Source organism: Capra hircus, chromosome 23, assembly GCF_001704415.2.
Source record: "Capra hircus breed San Clemente chromosome 23, ASM170441v1, whole genome shotgun sequence".
In the NCBI taxonomy this organism is placed as follows: domain Eukaryota; kingdom Metazoa; phylum Chordata; class Mammalia; order Artiodactyla; family Bovidae; genus Capra; species Capra hircus.
The window spans coordinates 8,682,202-8,698,229 of record NC_030830.1 but is presented as its reverse complement, the minus strand read 5'-3'; the positions used below and the strand labels follow the sequence as shown (position 1 = coordinate 8,698,229).

The following is a 16,028-nucleotide window of genomic DNA, read 5'->3' as shown; positions in this document are numbered from 1 at the left end:
TTGCCACTGGGACTCACGGCAGCCTTTGGACAGGCCATTATGGCTGTCTGGCTCCAGCTCTCTTCTCAGTAACCACCACCCCCTCTCTTGCCTGCCCCACACCACCCTCTAAGATCAAAGGCAGCACTTACTGTTTATAACATCCTGAGCAATCCAGGAATCCCAAGAGGTTTTTGTTACCTTTCCCATCCCTCATTGTCTCTGCTCCCCAAAATACTCTCTTAACGACACTAGCCAACTCTGGCACAGGTACATCCAGGAATTAGACCTGCCCCAAATGATGCTCCTCTGAGATGCCTTATGGTTAAAAGCAGGGCGTGGGTGGCTCCAGGGGAACGAGGGCACAAGACTACTGGCCTCTACTTCCCAGCAACTGTGCGGCCAGCGCACAGCAAGCTTGTTGACAAGGAAACACAAAACGTTCTTGTTGAACATGTAAGAGGTCCCAGGTACCCTACAGCAGACATCAAGAAGGACATATGATCAGAGAGCCAGGGCAAAGCTCCGTCCAACCTGTTCCCTTCTGTTTTTCCCCTCTCCGAATGCTGCTACAGCCACTGGTCCTCAGGCCCAGCTCTCCCTTTTCGGTTAAAACACAAAGGCAGAGCAAGCTCTATCTGAGGATCGTTCTCATTCTCCATGCCCAGGATCACCAGCAGAACTCCTCTGCCTCCCTCTGCGTGCCCACCTCTTGTGCTGCGGGGAAGAGAGGCCTAAACACACAAGTTCTGTGGGAGCAGGGCTGGTCCTGAAAAGAAAGCCCTGACAAGGATCAACACCTCCCTACCCCAAGACACCTCTGTGCACCCGAGCTTTGTGTGGTCCTTGACGGTAATTCATCCCCTGCCAGGGACACACCTAGCCTGGAGTGCAGGGGCCCAGAACAAATGCCCAGGCAATCACAGCTGACTCAACAAGAGAAATTAATTCAAACAAAAATCCAAAAGATACATGCCAAGCCAAAAGCTCAGGGATTCAGAGGAAATGATCCAGTAAGAATTCTGGGCCCACTGGTTAACTTTGGAAAAACTCGCCTACACTGATCTTGCAAGCAGGGCAAAATCAAGAGGCAAACCTCTAGGTTTCCTAAAGTAAAGGTAAAAATTTCCTGGGGAGTTTTGGGGGAAATGACTTTCGGGGCAATGTCTGCTGAATATCTCAGATTTCAAACTAAAGCATATCTTTACTATGAATCCATTCATCACCCTTAAATGACTCCCCAAGTCACACCAAACCACAACCACCTCAGAAGCCAAACTATTGTTATTATCCTGAGAGATTTGCATTTTCAAGTAAAAGGGGGAAAAAACTGACATGCGCTATTGTTTCACAGACTGATTTATTTCTGAACTGGTTCTGAGTTGTTTTTTCCCCTTTTCTGAAGGGGGTTTCTTAAGGGGGACAGGAAGAAATTATTTCTGACTTTGAAAATTCTATTGCTAAATTGATAGGAACAAGTTGAATGCTAAGGCAACGTGCCATTTCTAATTATAAATAACTGGTGGGGAAAGAATGTATAAAAATCACAACTGCTAATACTTAGTGCCTACAGGGATTCATTCTAGACCAGACACACTCATCTAAAGCCCCCAGCTACTCTAAGCTACTATTATCCTCTTTTTATTAACACAAGTGAGGAAACTGACGTGCTGGCAAGCTAAATTACTTGCCCACAGTCATTCCACTAGAAGCAGAGCTGAGATTTGAACTCAAGGCTTCAAGCAATCCTTATAACTGATCACACGGCTTCAAACGTTTGTTCAAAACTGAACAAGAGCTGGGCTCTTTTAAAGAGACTGATGATGGCATTCCAAGACAGACAGAAAATCTGTGCAATGAGGAAATTCATTTTCCACGTCTCCAACAAGGAGTCTCACGGACTTCAAGTGCTTCACATAATGACACTACTGGGGCCTCTGGGTTCACCCCAAAATTCACCTGAGGTGCTGGTCTAGAGAGAAACGCCCCAGGCACAGCTCACTGAGCATCCTCTCCCTCTGTCACCTCGCCCACAGGCACAGCCAACTGAAATAAGTGCTGCTTCTCTGGGAGCATCGTTCACAGTCCTCCAGTGCTCGAAAAGGGGAAAGAAATCAAGGTGGCTTTTCACTTTTCCCGTGATACTGATTACTGCCAACGACAGCCCAAGACATCTTCACTTTCAAGCAGCACCAAGCATCAGGAGTTCTACCATCCTCAGCAACAACCCTTAAAATTATTACAGATGCAATCTTTCTTTTAAAAGATTCCTAACTGGGAACCTTGGCTAAATAACAACAGAATCTGCATTTCATAGAGCTTCTCAAGCAAGCAGCTCCATTTTTAGACTCAAAATGTGCAGAGGTCACCGTTTTAGTTGTATTTGTGGCATTAGTTGAGAAAACACTAAACATTTACAGAAAAGAATCAAACAAAGGCAGGGCCCTTGGGAATGAGCTCCAGCTCCAGCTAACTAAGTCTTCCATCACTAGGAAATCAATCTAAAGAGAAGATTCATTTTTAAAGCATTACATTCTTCTTTTATAGATTTGGGAGCCAAAAAGAAATCTGATTCCAAGTCAGTACCAGCAAGTGCTGGTGTAGGGACAGGATACCAGGCCCAGCTGGCACACCGCCCACCCCCACCCCCCCCCACAGGACTTGCTTTTCCCACTTCCAATTACAGTACCGGACTCAAAGACTCAAACTGAATAAGACATGAAGGAACTGGGCATAAACTCCACTCGTTTCTTCAAGGAACTCAGGACCAGCATGACTCATGGGAGCCCTGGAGCACCAGAAGCCACTTTATCTGTCTTGGACGAACCCCATCCTAAGCGTGAAGGTATTCCAGCTGCATGGCGGCTCCAGAATGAGCAAACTGAAGGGTCAAACTGATTCTGCTATGCTTCCCCTGCTAAGATCCAAGATACATTTGAAAATGTAATGCTTTAAGATGTAACTTCACACAGTCCCTCTCATTGCCCTGGGAAGCTAGCTGATATCAGGCAGCGGGGGGAGGATAGTAAGGCATCAGCTTTGCTAACCCACCCAGAATGGAGTGAAGTGAACTAAGTCCTAAGGGACCAGCTCGCCAGTCCCGACGCTCTGTCATCCTGCAAACTGTCCACTAGCTGGCGTCTTCAGGAAGCAACGACTGTAACAAAAACAAGTCTGCACTCTTCTTTCTGACAGAATCCACCTAGGGCAGGACAGTGACAGTCTCTGGACGAGCGTGCCACTCGTGTGTTTCCTGTGAAAGGCTTTGCCGGGGCAGCCAGAAGTGAACAAAGCAGGCCAGCTGTGCAGACATTCTGCTTTACCAACACACTCCAGAAACCAAGAATGACAGCTGACAAATCCTTTCTGCCCATTTGTTTCACAGCCCCTCAACTTTTGGGTTCCCCTCTGCCATTCTGCGAATTCAAAGCTTCCTCTTTCCTCTCTAATCCAAGAGGCCTCCACTGCATTTCCGGGGGTCTCTAAGCCTCAACACACAAGAACCAAAGAAACTGCACGGGTTATACATCCAGTGCATGGCTTTTCACTCACCTCTCAGTATCATTCACTGAACTAAAGCTCTGCCTTGGAGGGCATGGCAACCCACTCCAGAATTCTTCCCTGGAGAATCCCATGCACAGAGGAGCCTGGTGGGCTGCAGTCCATGGGGTCGTCAAGAGTCAGACATGACTGAAGCGATTTAGCACGCATATGAGAAATCTTACACCAGAAGTCAGAAAGGGAACAACAGCAAATCTCCAAGTACTATTTACTCATTTGCTCCTTCAACAAATACTTAAGAAGCACCGCTTTAGGTGCCTGAGGAGGATCTGTGAGCAAGAATAAATAGCTTCCTGCTCTCACGGAGTTTATACTCTAAACCGACGAGGCAGTAGCAAGCGTGGTATCTGAGCCAGTGGCACACGCTAGAAATAAGAGGGTGGCGTTAACACAGCACCTGGCAGCAGAGCAGCGCAGTGAGGCGAGCGCGGCGCGGGCCAGCCAGGGGCCACAGGGCCCGGATTCCAGCCCAGCCGGGACACTCGCAGCCCTTCAGCCAGGCCTGGACCTCAGGAGGCCCCACAGCCGTCCTTGCCTGTGAACCCCATCACCTGAATAGCTGCTATGCAGAACCGGTCACTTCTGTTGGCTATACCTTGGACCCAAACACAGTATTATTTCCCCCAAACAAGATACTGAAGAGCGCCTGAGCCCTTCCTGAGGGCTTCGGGAGCAGCGGGCCTAGGGCTGTTTGGGAAGAGAAAGACAAAGGTAACCACACGCCCCACACCTGCCGGCTCAGCCAGTTGGGGGAAGGCTAGGATGGCAAAGGCACTGAAGCCGCAGCTTTGAGAAATCCCAAGTGGGAAGAGATGAGCTTCTAATGACGGGTTCTTGACATGCAGTGAAGTTTCTTGAATCACCAGGGACTGTTCCCACCAAGTCCACTTACTTTCAGTCCACTTACTTTCCTCCCCAGATTTGCAAGTCAAAAGACTAGCGCCACGGAGAAAAGACAGCACTTCTGCGAGGCTGTGCAGCACCCCATACACTAGACACTGACGGTCAGCACCGCCCCCGGACATGCCCCAGACACGCCCCCTTCTGCCCAAGCACTGAGGACCCGCCCGGCTCTTGACTTGAGCAGCACCCTGGTGCCACCTCAGTGGGGACAGCAGGTTTTCTCGGGAAAGATGGCTCTCCTGAAAACGTGAGGCCACAGTGAAGAGGCCCAGAGGCCAGCTCTGTGAAACTGCGCCCCGGTTCCCAGGATTTACGCAGAGCCTCTGGGCCGAGGTGGAGCTGGCACACTCCCGGATTCCCAACCCAGCCACCATCCTGCCCACACCCCAGCCAGGACACCTGCTCTAAACACAGCACTTTCTTCATACAGAAAAAGAGAGAAGTTACAGCAGACACCAACCAGGCACACAGAGCCACTCGGACAGGAGGATGGGACCTTCCCATTGATGAAAGCTAGGTCAGCAGAGACCAGGAGACAGTCTCCTGCACCCCAGACTCCGTGACTCTTCCCTACCTGGGGTCGCTCTGGCCCACCTTCCCGCTCTGACCCAAGGAAGGCAGGCAGAGCACTTCCCTGGTGGTCCAGTGGTTAGGACTCCGTGTTCCCAATGCAGGGGACATGGGTTCGATCCCTGGCTGGGGAACTAAGATCCCATAGGTGCGGCCAAAAAAAGGGGGGGATATAAAGAGGTTACCAAGGAAAGAGACAGCTACCCAAGCTGAGCTCTGTGATATTCAGCACTGAATTATCTTCCCCACAAATGAAGTTTCAAAACATGAAACACAAACAAAAATGTCCATATTCTGTGCAGCTGCACGCTGCAGCCTGTGTTAAGGGAGAGACACCAAAGAGAAGAGCGAGAAGTCCGGTGCTTCCTCTCAGCTCTGAGGCTAAGGAACAAGGTGTGGGTCTGCTGAATTGTCTGCTTGTTTCTCTCCCTCATCTGGAGGGGTAAGCATGGAATCTGGCTGGATCAGCTCCCCAGGTACTCAGCTTCTTCAGTCTGTGAATGCTAAAGCTTGTCTTAATGCCCAGTTAAGAAATGGACTCTCCGAGCAATAATGGAACCGCCAGACCCTCTGAGGAGGAAAGACAAGAGAAAGAAAACCACAAAGAAAAAAAGACTATTCGGCCATAAAAGGGTAGAACTTATTGGTACAAACAGCATGTATGAACCTCAAAAGCATTCCAATGAGGAGACCTAGACACAGGATTGCTTCTTTCTCATGAACCTTTACAACACTGGCCCAGACCTGGCGGCGGGGGGGATCTGTCAGCAGGACCTCTCTGAGGGGATAGAAGTGTTACATACAATACCAGGTGTGGGCAGTCACCAAAACTTACCAAAACGTGCGCCTGCAAGAGTTGCAGTTGTAAACTGAACTTTGAGAAACTTTTAAGACATTTGAACTAATTTACAACTGTTTTCAAAAAGAAGAGGGGAGGTGCAGTTGTGACAACTCACTGGGTTAAACTGATTTTTCTGGAAAGCAGCCACCCGTGTTAAACACAAGTCAATGCCAGAAGCCACACCTTGGGTGACACAATTCAGGGACTGGGTCCAAATGTGGGGAAATTCCCCCAAGTTTGAGGCTGTGAAAAGTGACTTAGTAAAGAAATATTTATGATAGAAAGTCCCTGTAAGGCCTTGGGATATTTAAAGAAAAAGCAGATTTCACCTTTTAAAAAAGAGAGAGAGAAAGTCACCTTTGTACAAGCTGAATCAGATACGATTTGTGGTTTATGTTAAGGGATTTGTTTCTGTGCTGGGCAGAAAAGCAAATCCAGTATTGACCTGTGCTGAAAAAAGGCTTGCTCAGATGTCTTCATCCTTTTTCAAATCCAGTGAGGTCTCAAACAGAAGGAGGCTCCCCACAAGGTGGGCAAGAAGCAGGAGACCAGCACCCTCTTCCCTGGGGGAGGCCATCCAACTGGGGGTGGGGGGATGTGAACCCCTGCCCCAGTCCATGCCCCACGGGGAAAGGTCTGAGAGAAATTACTCCACCAGAGTTCCAGAAAGTGCTATGGCAAACCTCGGCATCCTACAGGAACCCAGCCCTGGCACTCCCATGACAAGAACTCCACGAGGGGTCTCATAAGGGGACTCAGGGCAGGCGGCCCCGCGGAGACACAGAGCATCGGAACCTGTTCCCAGCAGCCCACAAACCAAAGTCAGCTCAGTTTTTGGCACAAAATGATTTACAAATCATCCTGGCAGGCGTCACATCCAAGAGCTATTTTTAAGACAATAATTGTGGTCTAAATCTGGTCAGAGAGTCCTGGGTGTTTGAGGTTAAATCCCACCTCCTGGGAAGGATCAGTCAGAAGACTCAGGCCCATTTCCATCCCCAGCTCTCCAGAACCACCTGGCAAAAAGTACAAAGAGAGCAGCATGGCTCATGGCGTCCTGAGAACCCCATCACCAGAGTTCAGGGCTCTGAACCACTCTGTTCCACTCGCCTTGCATTTTGCATGTAAACCACCATTTCAGTTTTGGTTGGGGTAACATGGGGGGATGAGGGGTGCACTTATTAATGCTATCTGTAAATGGTAAGTTCAGCAGACAGTATTTTCCACTGTGACTAGTCATTTGTTAAGAATACCGATTTTGTTACTTTTATTCTGTAAAGTGGCTACAGCAGGAAGCATTGCTTTTACACTGTTCTGCAGGGTTACGATAAAAGCTCGTTTTCATGTATTTTTACATAAATCACATGCTCGCTTTGCTCTAACCAGTAGCAGGGGGCAAAGGCATCTAAGCAGCACTCTTAGAAATTAAATTAGCTATCTGGTATTCATCCATTTCACCAGAGACGCCCAGCCCAGCCCCACCAGTCCATCTGTGGAAACCCTCCCTTGTTTCAATCCACAGCTGGATAAGCGGCTTCTCGTAAGAAACGGCAACTCTCTTTCTTCCCAAAATTTTAGATGCCTTTTTCTAAAAATTACACTGCAATGCATATTTCTTGGAAAAAATACAAAACTGCCTTATCTCGACCATTGCTCCCTCTTCCCAAACTCCTACATGATTTTTCACAGTGAGACCTTCCATTTCACTCTTGAAGACACTGCTCTCTCAATCCCATCTTCATCAGCTGAATTCCTATCCTTCAGGTGTCTACACTGTGACATCCAGGAAGTCTGAGTTGTCCTTCCAAACTGTGCCCACAGCATCCTGGACACCTAGTCTATCAAAGCACTTGTCCCCACCCTCTAGAATAACGTCACAGCCACTGTTCACTCCTGAGTGCCTGGCAGATGGTAGATCAATAAATATTCCTCAGATAAACAAACAAAAATTAAACTAAACTTATTCTGATCACTCAGACAAAATACTGCTGGTTTTGGTGTGCATGTATTTGTGTGTGTTTCCTCCTACAGTACTTTTCCTAAACAAATACACTCTTTATTTGAATTATTATAACCACAAAAGATTAAACTCTACATACTATTTTGTCACTTGCTTTTTTCACTTACTACATTATGTCATTAAATATTCTTGCTACCGGAGCATTTTAATGATTGCATGGAACAGATGTTCACTAATTTAACCAATCCCCCACTGGTTACAATTTTTCACTGTGATACACAGTGAAATACACTTGATACAACCCTGTGGCCAAGTCTAAATAAATTCCTAGAAGCAGAGAGGCTGAGTCAAAACGGTATGCAAAATATTGCACGAGCTCTAGTACACAGAGAAAGCTGAAAATGCAGGTTATCGATTTTGGAAGGATTCAGACAGGATCGCCACAACCAGAAGGAGGAGCGTTTAACTGGCTGCGGAAACATAGAGAAGATGGTTTAGCCTAGAGAAGATGAACACCAAGTCTGTTAGATAGGAATTATGTTTATTTAGCTCCTTCTGAGGATAAGAAAGCAACCTGAGAAAGAAATGGCAACAGCATGGAATCTTCCCAAAGAGCTATCCAACACGACCCTGTGTGGCTTTAAGCATTGAGGCTGAGGCAGGCAGGGATCCTGGCAGGGGAAAGACGGGGTCGGCGTCACTCGTGTTCACCTACTACTGTGTCAGCCCTCCGGAGGGCTCCGCACAGTGCTCTTCAAGTGAGACCGGAGAAAAGCCACGAAACTTTTCCTGTGTTGCCCTAACTATCAGAGCACACAGCATACCGACTGCACACAAAATGCTCCCAAGAGAATCAATTTCCCCAATAAGCAAAAAAGTCCCAGTCGACCAAATGATGGATTCAGTCACCGACAACAGCAGTGACATTTTGTCTTTGCGAAATGGGGAGGGTCTCACTTAGCCTCACAGCTTAAGGCCCTCACTGTAATATATGTAATAAGAGCAAATGACTCTAATGAAAACATTTGTTGCAATTGCCTAATCTCTGTTTTTTACAGAAGGAAGGTATTCAACAGATCAACTGTCATTATTTAACCACAAGGGGACAGGATTATCTCTTCCTCAATTTTTACCAACGTTCATATGTAAATGAAGTAAGTTTCTAAAAGATACCTTTTTTTTTTAAAAGGAAAGTCGAGGAAGGAGGAAAATAATGCTGTGTTTCTATTTAAACAAAAGTTTCTTTAGAAAGGCAGGGGGATGAGTGAAGTGACAAGCTGAGTGCCAGCATCAAGTTCTGGGGGACAATAAAAAAAGGCTCAGGAGTCTGTGAGCTTGGCCCCTTCTGACTTTTGTTTCCATATTCCACATTCCTATCACGGAGTTCACAGCACCATGCAACACAGATGTTGTAAGAATCATACAGGTTAACACATGGACAACACTGAGACAAGCGCCCAGCACACAGGAAGTGCCATTTAACTTCACGCCATCAGTGTCGTCATTTCCATGTGTACTTAAAGAGAGGGACAAAACTCATGAGAATAATGCAGGACTCAAGGAAACAAAAAGGCTGGTGAAGAGATGACTTTAAAAATACAAGCAGTCCACCTTCTGATAGTTCATTTATAACCGGCTGTTTAAAACTCAGGATGCATTTCATCATAACAAGGGTGTTTCAAGTGGTGGTTGGGTTCCCAAAGCAACACAAAAGAGTTCAACAAGACTCACTAGGATTTCAGGGAAATGACTGGAAACGGCCAAAGGACATTATGGGGGAAAAAACAAAACACAAAACCATTTCCCTGTGCCAATTCAAAAGACTGGGAAACCTCAAGGAGGGACACTGGACAGAGACTGTTCTGAAGGAGGAAAACTGTGACAGCGCCTCCAGCGTGGCAAGCCGTCACTCTACTGGCTCCAGAGAAAATAATCAAGTTTTAAACCACAATGGCTGGGAGTCTGGATTTCTTGGACCTTATGAATTATGCACTATAATGAACTGGGCATATTAACTAAAACCAGGCTCTGCTCTCCTAGGATATCTGGGCAATGGATGTTATTTCTCATTGGCTACTAGTGCTAAGTCTGAAAGTCAACTAATCACAGAATCAAAGCGAGAGATGAGCTAATGTACAGAAATACACAAAATCTCCCCCCTCTCCCATAAACAAGTGTTCTGGATTCACAGCAGGCCACTGTCAGAAAAGGAGAAACACCTAGAGCAACCTCCAGCCTCAAATAAATACTACATAATGAAATTCCAGAATGGACAAGTCCAATTTCCTTGTGGGTGAGACACAAGTGTTTTGTATAAACCACAACCCCTTCCTCCAGGCAGAGCTCCAAGGAATTTTAAAGTTTGAATGTAAAAGTTAACTGCCATCGACTAAAAACAGAACAAAGAAAATAGACATTTAAAATTCAAAGCAGAAGGATGAGGTGAGGAGAAAGGATGGCGCCCACCTTCCCCACCTTCATTCTGTTCTCCACCCCCTTTGTCTCTCCGGCTTTTGCTTCTATATTCCTTTACACCGTTGTGCTGTCTGTCTTTCCCCTTGTAAAAGGTCTTCCTGGGCCTATGTCTGTTTAAAAGTCCAAACAATTCAAAACTAAACTACAGGTAACTTTTCTTGGGAGGGGCTGATAAGATTGTTTCTTGATCTAGGTAATTCAACTTGAAAGTTCAACGTTTCTTTAAAGCATCTGAAAACTAGTTTAAAGAAGGTAGCATTCTTTTCAGTTTCTCAGAATTTGGACTAAATGGAATGATCCTTAAGGTCCTTAAGCCAAGCCAACAACTCCTGCCTCGTTTTTTAAGAAAATATTTATTTGTTTTTATTTATTTATTCATTTACTTGGGTGCACTGGGTCTTAGTCACGACCTTCGGGATCTAGTTCCCTGACGAGGCATCGAACCTCCAGTCCCCTGCATTCGGAGCTTGGAATCTTAGCCACTGAACCACCAGGGAAGTCCCTGCCTCGCTGTAATTTAATTTTGTGGTCGCTGCTGCTGGAGTTGAGTACATCAACTCAGAAAACTCTCAGGACACAGCATACAAATACACACCAAATACAACAACCTGACTGCAAAGCACCCAGAGTGTCTGCCATTTGTGAATCTCCAAGTATGAAAACCGAAGTTAGCTGCCAGCAGAAACTCTGAACACTGAATGCCTTCAGAAACTGCTGCTAACTGCTACAGCTTTCAAAAACCTGACATTTAGAAAAGAAATCTATTTGGTCCCACAAGTGGGCCTCGAGAAATGTAAACTGAGTTCTTCTTTGCATTTTAAAAAATGTTGCCAACAGACTGGTGAATACTAGGAAATTCTTAACCTGAAAATGTTCAAAATGACGTGTATGTGTATATATGTATATACTGTGCACAGCACAGTACCCTAGAGAGATGGTGAGACCTCTTTGTAAACATTCATACCCTGCCCAAGTAATTCCTGAGACTTCATTTGAAATGTAAGCACCTCTCTTAGAGACAGAATGTTAGGTACTGAGGGAATAATCCAGAGAGATCAGGGAGAAAACCAAGGCCAGGAACCCATAAGACCCCCTTGAACTCTGTTTACTCTCAGTCAACAAGGACATCTGCTCCTGGCCTGTTAGCCAACAGCGAGGTCACGGTCCAGGGGGAAATAAGCTGCTTTACTCACCCTTCCCCATCCCGGCCTCAACCTAACCTCCTCCCAAGATGGAAACACCACCAGAGAAGAAAACTAGTGTTAACTCTAAGCTGAACCACGGTGAAGAAGGGGCTGGAACGCGGTGAAACGGAGGAAGTACCCAAGGCACCGTGAGGTCTCTCTATCTCCAGAGTAAAGCAATGTCACCAGCCTGCAACCCCCTTTCCCAGCCAGGCCCCTGGGGCGAAATCTGCAGGAATGCACCCAGATTCAACCATAAGAGGAAGCCCCATCGCAGTGACCTCACAGAGGGGGGTGTGTTCAAGAGGACTAGCCAACCTAAGTAGACAGTTTTTAAGTAGTTCCTCAAAACTATTATAAGCAATGCTAGCAGTATGGCTACTGTTCCAAAGACAGAAGGCCTTACAAAAGCGAGCAGCCATATCCTTGGACGGGCTTATTTTCCAGGTGGAAATTATGGGCAAGAAACCCTGGACCACTAACCCCCAGGCTTGTGCTCGCTCCCAAGGGGCACTCAAGAGGCTGCAATGACCCCAGGACAGATTTCTGATGTTCCAGCCAAAGTGGTCTGAAAAAGCCTTTAGCTAACAGAAAAGAGCCAATTGAGGGGATGAAATACAGTGTACAAGCTGCTGGCCCACTCTCTGCACCGCACCAGGAACACCTGGAACCAGGCTGTCGCCACCAGCACGTGCTCTGTAGACACACAACTCAAGGTGAAGCTGAGCCTGCTTGGCTGCCGGCCGTCATCTAGGAACACAGACATTTGAAATGTAAGCCCAAGAAACTGTCCAGGGCCACCATGGAGGACAGGATCCTTATCCTTATATGGGATAAGAGCAGGATTCAGGGCAGAAATCCACAGAGAAGCCTGTGGACCAACAGGGAAAATATTCAATAAAATATCCGTTGATTGATTCTTTAAGAGAAGATTAAAGGGTTAGAGGAGGAAAGGCCAGGGAACAAAGGTCAAAAGTAAAGCATCAGTCATCCAGAAATAGGCATCTCTGTAAAGGGCAATCTGATGATGGTCTGGTTGCTGCAGAGAGGGCTATACCCTCAACAGCTGGCTTCTTCCAGGGTCTGCAACCTGCCAGCCTGGGAAAGGCTATTGCAGACTGGGAATCCTCCAGCTTCATGTTATTCCTCTAAAGAATGAATGAATGGTCAGCTCTCTGGGACACTACCCAAGAAGTACAGGCTCATCTCCCTCAAACTCTAGTGAGGATCAAAAACCATGTCTACCCTCCACCACCGACTTCAGGAGACGGGAAAAAGGAGGCATGGAGGGCAAGGGCCAGACATGAAGAGAGAGCCAGGCTGGCTGGTTACCCAGGGGAGTAGGCACTGCCTCCTGCTTACTTAGCAATGGTTACAGCTCTTGACACAGACTAACCCCACTGGGGAGATAATATGATCATCTCATCTGAAGAAACTGAGGCACAAAGAACTTAGGCAACTTGCTAGAAGTCACCCAGCTTGAATAAGAGGCACAGCTAGGATTGAGACCCAGTGCTCCAAACCATAAACTGTGAACTGAGGGTTCAGTGCTGGGTTCAAGGTTACCTATCACTGAACATACAGCTGGGATTCACCCCAGGCAAACCAAAAAGAAGGCACCTAACATGAACAACCAGAGAAGGCAATGGCACCCCACTCCAGTACTCTTGCCTGGAAAATCCCATGGACGGAGGAGCCTGGTAGGCTGCAGTCCATGGGGTCACTAAGAGTCGGGCACAACTGAGCGACGTCACTTTCATTTTTCACTTTCATGCCCTGGAGAAGGAAATGGCGACCCACTCCAGTGTTCTTGCCTGGAGAATCCCAGGGACGGGGGAGCCTGGTGGACTGCCGTCTATGGGGTCGCACAGAGTCAGACACGACTGAAGCGACTTAGCAGCAGCAGCAACATGAACAACACATAGTAGTGTCTGCACCTGAAACAGCAGTGTCCAAAGTCAGAAATATCTATTCCCTTCAGTAAGTGCCCGTCCAATGAGATCACCTAGTTTAATGGTGACGGGATTGGGGACTTTCTTCAGGGCAGGATGTTGAGGCCGGTACTAAAAATAATACTAAAGATTTTAGTCACAATTATTTAGGGGGTAACTTTCTCCCAATAGATCTTATTTGACTGGGCAAAGAGGGTGACAAACATTTTAAATGGGTCCTTCCAATATGTTAGCAAAGCAAGCAAAAGGGCTGAACTTGAGAACAATCAAGCCCTAAGGATAAAGAGCCAACGCCAGCAGCTGCTGGGCCTCAGACCCGGCCCCTCCCCAGGCGCCCTGCTCAGTATAGTCTGGGAGCCGCCTGGCATTCTCAAGCCCTGAACCATAACAGGGATGGCAAATAAGATCCCCAGGTGATTCCCATGCAGGTCTGAGAAGTGCTGCCCTATATAAGGACGTCTGTGTGCCTCAGGACAGCATCACACTTTCTACCAGAAAACAAGTGTAGGCACGGAAGTGAAGGAATCAGTCAAAGATCTGCCACAGATTCCTATAAATTTTCATTTAAAAATTAGAATTAACCTTTTTATTCTGCCAAGTGTGAGCAAGAGGAAATTTATTGAAAATTCTTTGTGGTTCACAACTGCCACCAATTTTGAAAAGTAACCACCAGAAATCCTGTGAGCACAATGTGTCTACTACTATCTGATGTTCTCTCTCTCTTTGCATTAAAACTGTCCCCATCCTGGGCAATGAGCAAGAAGCCCCATTTCAGTTGTATAAGAAATTCTACTTGAACTTAAAAAGTGAATCACTAAAAAAATGAATGAAGCTAACAAAATTTTTAAAATATAGAGAGTAAAGAAACAGGGACCACCTCCGAATCACCCTAAAGCATATACACATACCACGCTAAATATCACAGAGGCAAAAGCAGAACTTGGGGCATTAGGTTTTCAAGCTAATAAAGCTGCAACGAACAGCTTTCTTCATCACTCTTAAACATATTTGTAAATATTATAAAATGAAGCATGTCATGAATAGATGTTTGGATGTCATGAATCGTTACCTTATGTATGCGAACTTATAAGCCATTTTTCCCTATTTCAGATATATTTTTCCTTAAGTTACCAGTAACTCAAAAGAACACATCAACATACAGCTCACCAACACTGACAATCTATGTTAATCAGATTTTTACTACTCCAGAAAAATAAGGAACTCTCCTTATTACAACCTAAGTCACCAAACCAGACATTTCCTTCACAGGCTAATAATAAAACGTGTCCATCAACACACCAAGGGGGCAGCCTCACTTCCTGATCTGAATTTCATATTCAAGTATCCATGTAATTTCCCCTACCTTGCAAACATTCAGAAAAACTATGCATTCTTTCTTCCTACTAAACCATGGTGGGAAAGAAAACAGCATCATCCCACACAAACCACTCTCAAGAGCTTACAGGCTGCAGTTAAATCTATACAAGAAATAAAATTTGGCCAACATCCCTCATTTAATGTGATCCTCTCACAACGGGAGATGGATTGCAATTATCCATTAATGTAACCTACCCTCCATAGTCAATAAATAAATGTCACTCCCTGTCACTCAGATGAATCCTGAGTGAAAAGGCTAGAAAGAAATAAAGATATAAATGAGATTCTGTAAATATCCAAGGAACACGCTGATGACTGATTTCAAGCCAAAATGTCTAGAACTTGTGACAGAAAGTAAAATGCCTGTGATTAATATGGACTTACTTTTAATTTTAAATGCATTAAAGTTACGCTAACATTCTCACTGGTCTCTGCAGAGAAAAAAATTTAAGTAAAAAAAGGGCTCAGGTTCCAATTTGCTAACTTAAGTCACACCCTGTCATTTTGTAAGCTTTCCTCCTTACACCACCCTGCTGTGCCTTTGGACTTTTTAAAGACCTGGGATTTGAGTAATTATAGCCATTTCAGAAATGGTTACTGAAAACCTAGCTACCTATACACAGCTTTAAATGTCTCCCTCTAAGTCCTCAGTTTACAGGGAGACTATGTAGGGAGTAATTCTGTTCTTTTACACCCAGAATCTTTCCACCCCAATACGGTCTGCTTCTTGTTTTACCCAAATTCACTCACTGAGGAGTTACCTACTAACTGGTATCCCTGATGGGGTCTGGGTAACCCTAAGTCTTCTGTAGAAACTATTTCAAATTAAGAATGCAAGATGTGGGGAAACACCAGGGGACGGCCTGCTCCCTTTCTCCACCTGTCCCCGTCTCTCCTCCTCTCTCTCACACACGAGCGGCAGCAGTGACAACATAGGGGAGCCTGGTCTTCGCAAACAGGCTCCACCATCCAGTAATTGGTTCATAAATTTTATTCATAACTTGAAACAGAAAGGGCTGAAAATGAGCAATCTGTAATCTTAAAGGTTGTCATTACTCTCTGGCTGCAAGCGGTTAAAAAAGGCCTTGCAAGCTGGTGAATTACAGGTCCAGTTTATGAGCTCAATGAGCTCAGAAGCAGCACAGCATCTCAGGAAGCGCGAGCCAGGAGGGGAAGGAGGTCAGCTGCAAGCCCAGATGGACTGAAGCTCAGTGTCACTTATCCCA

General features: G+C 46.0%; 1 protein-coding gene across 2 annotated transcripts in view; it reads right to left on the bottom strand.

The window, feature by feature from the left end:
* Positions 1 to 16,028, bottom strand: part of JARID2 (jumonji and AT-rich interaction domain containing 2) — a 230,157-nt gene that overhangs the window by 171,811 nt on the left and 42,318 nt on the right. The gene's annotated exons all lie outside the window — the stretch shown is intronic.